Genomic DNA, 5,095 nt, shown 5'->3' on the forward strand with positions numbered 1-5,095 from the left:
AAAAAAAAAAAAAAAAAAAGAGGAAATTTTGGGGGCGATCAATGGTGATGTATATCTTAATAGGAGTTTGAGTTATGTGGGTGTATGCATTGTCAAAACTCAGTGAGTATACATTTCAAATAAGTTTATTTCATTTTATGTAAGTTTTACATCAAAAGAAAACAACAGGCCAGACAGGGTGGCTCATACCTGTAATCCTAGCACTTTGGGAGGCCAAGGCAGGAGGATCGCTTGAGCTCAGGAGTTTGAGACTAGCCTGGGCAACATAGCAAAACTGCATCTCTACAAAATATACAAAAATTAGCCAGGTATGGTGGTGCACACCAGTGGTCCCAGCTACTTGGGAGGCTGAGGTGGGCAGATCACTTGAGCCCAGGAGGTAGATGCTGCAGTTAGCCATGATAGCTCCACTGCACTTCAGCCTGGGCGAAAGCAAAACCCTGTCTCAAAAAAAGAAAAGAAAAACCCAATATTGAACTCTAGTTAATGGTATTAGAGTACAGAAGTAATGAGGGGGAGGTATACAAATATCTGTCGTTTACTTTTAAACGCATCCAGAAATAAGATGGATTAATAGGTGGATGGAGGGATGGATAGATGGCCACATATGGCATATGGAGAAAAGCAAATATAGTAATATATTAATGATAAAAGTCTTGGTAAGCATTTTTGTAATCACTACCCAGGTCAAGAAATAGAGTTTAGCCAGCCACCTGAGAAACTCCACCATATACACCATACTAACCACAGCCTTTCCCAGCCCTCCAACAGCACATTAATCCCTTTTCTTATGCTACTTTATAGTTTTATCACCTAAGTGTGCATTTCATTTGCTCCCTTTTTTTAACTTGGTATATCCCCCTCAGTCTCTTTCTTTCTCTCACAATGTATGTATTGAAGGGCAGAGGCTGTATTATAAGCAGAGTTTCCTGCAATCTGGGCTTCGATGACTGCATACGCATGGCGCAGTTCAGCATGTTCCTCTATCCTCTGTATTTCCTGAAAATTGGCAGCTAAATCCAAAGGATTGATGAGTCTTAGATTCCATTCCTCTGGCAAAATTAAGTGGTAGTGTTTCTTTCATTAAGAGGTACATCATGCCTGCTTTTCACTTTTTTTTTTTTTTTTAAATGTCAGCTCAATGCCTAGGTTCACTGATCCATTTGGGATAGTTAGGATGGTGTCATTCTAATTCTATCCTACTGTTTTTATTTTTTAGCTGGAATAATTTTACAAAGAGATGCTTCCCCTCATCTACTATTTGATTACCCAGTTGTACAGTTCATAAAGAAAAGGCAAGGTAAATCGTTGGTTCTCTGTTTTTATTTACACCATTTCCACAATGATGAATTGTTTATCTGTCATCTTCAGAATGCAATCAATTCATTTTCTTTTTAAAGATTATTATGGGCCAGACAAGGTGGCTCATGTCTGTAATCCCAGCACTTTGGGAGGACAAGACGGGCAGATCACTTGAGGCCAAGAGTTCAAGACCAGCCTGGCCAATATGGTGAAACTCAGTCTCTACTAATAATACAAAAATTAGCCGAGCATTGTGGCATACGCCTGTAATCCCAGCTACTTGGGTGGCTGAGGCAGGAGAATCACTTGGACCCGGGAGGCGGAGGTTGCAGTGAGCCAAAATGGTGCCACTGCACTACAGCCTGGGCAATAGAAAAATAAAAAACAGGCCTGGTGCAGTGGTTCACACCTATAATCCCAGCACTTTGGGAGGCCAAGGTGGGTGGATCACCTGAGGTCAGGAGTTTGAGACCAGCCTGGCCAGCATAGCAAAACCCCATCTCTACTAAAAATACAAAATTAGCTGGGTATGGTGGCTCATGCCTGTAATCCCAGCTACTCAGGAGGCTGAGGCAGGAGAAGCGCTTGAACCCGGGAGGCAGAAGTTGCAATGAGCCAAGGTCGTGCTATTGCACTCCAGTTGGAGAAACAAGAGCAAAACTCCATCTCAAAAATAAATAAATAAATAAATAAGAAAAATTTTTAAAATAAAATAAAGATTATTATGAACTCATGGATTTTAAAATATTTAAACATTATCCTTATTAAGGCAGAAATTGTTTCCTTTTTAACCTGTGAGAGGTTCTTCAAAATGGCCCCTGAAATGCCAGGTGCAGAGCTCACACCAGTAGGCCCAGCACTTTGGGAGGCCAAGGTGGGAACATCACTTGAGCCCAAGAGTTTGAGACCAGCCTGGGCAACATAGTGAGACCCTCTCTCTTCAAAAAAATTTTAAGAACCTTCTGCCCACAACTCTAGTAGTCTTTGATAACTTCTCTACTGTGTGGTAGGTCAAGATATTCCTGTTCGTCTTGTACATTTCCTATTCCAGATTTGGAATCAGCCATTTCTCCAAGCAGCCCAGGTTTGCTTTAGCGGAACATGGTATTTCAAGACCATAATCTAGGCATTATGGCTGCTTGCCCATTGTTACTAGGCACTTCCATACCAAGAATCCTGGTTCTCAAGGACCCAGAGGATGACAGGATTGGAATATCCCATCATTTGTGCTAACCTATAAGGATCATGCGGCAATTTCAGAATAACAATAACAATAATGCCACCACATATTTTGACTAAACGGTTTAAAATATTTTTCTCAGGCTAACTTCATTCTCTCCCCCTTTTTAATGGTCATGCTAGATCTATCTGGACAGTCTATAAAACCTTTATATACAATAATTTCCTCTTTAAACTCTCATTTAATCTTAGTTCTATAAGCAACCATGTATTTCATGCTCATCACTTCTTGTGTCAATGTTTCTCCAATTGTTTTGGTGGACTTGATCTCGAGTAGATGCTTTAACAAAAGCCCGTAAGAACAAGAGGTCCGTAGTTCTTGTATGTTGATCACAGTTTGTGTCAATCTTACTGGATAGAAGGTCTTTCCCTCACACTTGATATCCTTGGGTATCTTAAGTATGTTATCCCATTTTATTTTGGCATAAATCTATTCTGTCAAAAAGTCTGATAATAATCTAATTTTCTTTTCTTCATAAGTCACATGCCATTTGTGTCTAAATGCTTACAGAAATTTTTTGAAAGCCAAATATATTGCTAAAAAAGAGAAATGTTTATTTTCCTTTGAAGTCCAATAATTTTTCTAGAATATGTCCTAAAATACTTTCTAGAATAGCACTGGGTCAATATGTTTAGGTACATGGTGTACTTTTTCAATCTGTATTTCAAAATACTTCAGGAAATATATCAGGAAAGTATTTTTTATTTTTCTTTCTGTTTTTTTTTTTTTTTTTTTTTTCTTTTTGAGACAGGGTCTGGCTCTGTTACTCAGGCTGGAATGCAGTGGTGCAATCTCAGCTCACTGCAGCCTCGACCTCCCAGGCTCAAGCCATCCTCCCACCTCAGCCTCCTGAGTAGCTGGGACTACAGGCATACACCACAACACCCAGGTAATTTTTTTTTAATGTTTAAATTTTTTGTAGAGACAGGGTCTCACTATGTTGCCCAAGCTGGTCTCAAACTCCTGGCCTCAAGTGATGCACTCGCCTCGTGCCTCAGCCTCCCAAAGTGCTGGGATTACAGGTGTGAGCCATTGCCCTGGCCAGGCAAGTTTTCTTGACTTTCAGTTCTAGTACTCATTCTGTTCCCTTTCTTTGGTCTTCTTTCGCTTCAGGGACTCTATCCATATTCCAGATCTTTCTGATCTGTATTTGTCACTCTTCTTCAATGTTTTTTGTCATTTCTTTGAACTTATACTTCTTTTTGCCTTCTCTTATGTCTATTTGCTCTAGAGTTTCTTCTGGTTTGGTTGTCGTTTTTAAAATGATTTTTTTTCTTTTCATTTCTACTTATTTCTTGAATTCTGTTGCCCTATTTGTAAGTTTTTCGAATTCTGATGAATAATGCTCTTTCATGTCTTTTACCAGTTTCTTAACGTCTTTTAGTTCTTTTCAGATAGTATGTCACTGTATTTAACTTTCTTTTTCAATGTGTCTTTCTGGGTTGCTTTCATTGTCTATACTCCCTTAATTTTTGCATAAAAATACTGAGACCCAGTGTTACTCCTCCAAGTTCACTTTTCAAAGTATGAAAAACAATGTAATTTTAAACATAAATTTGCATTCGAATGTTTCCTTTGTTGAAAGGTGGCAGAAGCAATTCCCAAAACCAACCAGTCAACATTAGACTACGAACTTCCAAAGGTAGGCCACCTTGCTGCAGAGACTGGAAGTTTCTTTCAGGTAACTGCTTTCCCTTTTATGTCTCAAAAGCAAATGAACTATCAATTTAATCAGAAGACACTGCACCAAACACTCTCTCAAAAAGTCGTAATGAGTCTTATTTCGTTTCTTCTGTAGTGTCAGTTCGGCTTCTGCCTTTGAGATTCTCCCTACAGAAAAGAAACATCTCTGACTGCTTTGTGTAAATCAAAGACAGACATCAATGACATATTGAATTAATATGAAAGAGCATTTTAAATGCAGACACCATCCAACACTATCACTGAGCATAAAACTTTGTCTTCATTGAAATATGTGATCAATTGTTTGATGTCAAGCAGAATTTTTTTAATTAGATATTTGTCCCTCCTCACATAAAAGGACTGATAACTCTCTTTTACAGAAGAATGAATTTAACAGTTTCCTACCAATAAAACAGAACTTTGCCCTCAAAATGTTTTAACCATTTGAACTTTAAAATGCAAGTTCACAGTTCTTTAAGAGACTAACACAGAAAGCTAAAGTAATTATCCATAGAACCCGGAGACGAGATTGTAAAACTCTGTAGATCCTGTCTGGAGTCACAGCTTAACCAGAAAAAAAAAAAAATTTATCACAATTTAAGCACCTTTGTGATAATTGTATATAGTTCACAGAACAAGTGAGACATTTAAGTTTTCTCTGCTTAAAAGGTCATTTAAGCTGAGCATGATGGTGCACACCTGTAGTCTGAGCTACTTGGGAGGCTAAGGTGGGAGAATCACTTGAGCCTTAGGAGTTCAAGACTTTAGTGAGCTATGATTGCACCACTGCACTCCAGACTGGGTGACAGAGCAAGACGCTGTCTCTAAAATAATTAATTAATTAAATCAAAGTCTTAGTGTACCATGAAG

At 38.6% G+C, this 5,095-nt stretch overlaps 1 non-coding gene across 1 annotated transcript; it reads left to right on the forward strand.

The window, feature by feature from the left end:
- Window positions 1-4,670: 4,670 nt before the first annotated feature.
- LOC112619931 lies at window positions 4,671-4,791 on the forward strand. The gene has a single exon (XR_003118408.1). It is a non-coding gene; the product is annotated as a small nucleolar RNA SNORA26 (small nucleolar RNA).
- The last annotated feature ends 304 nt before the right edge of the window (window positions 4,792-5,095 follow it).

This window comes from Theropithecus gelada, chromosome 2 (assembly GCF_003255815.1).
Source record: "Theropithecus gelada isolate Dixy chromosome 2, Tgel_1.0, whole genome shotgun sequence".
Taxonomy (NCBI): domain Eukaryota; kingdom Metazoa; phylum Chordata; class Mammalia; order Primates; family Cercopithecidae; genus Theropithecus; species Theropithecus gelada.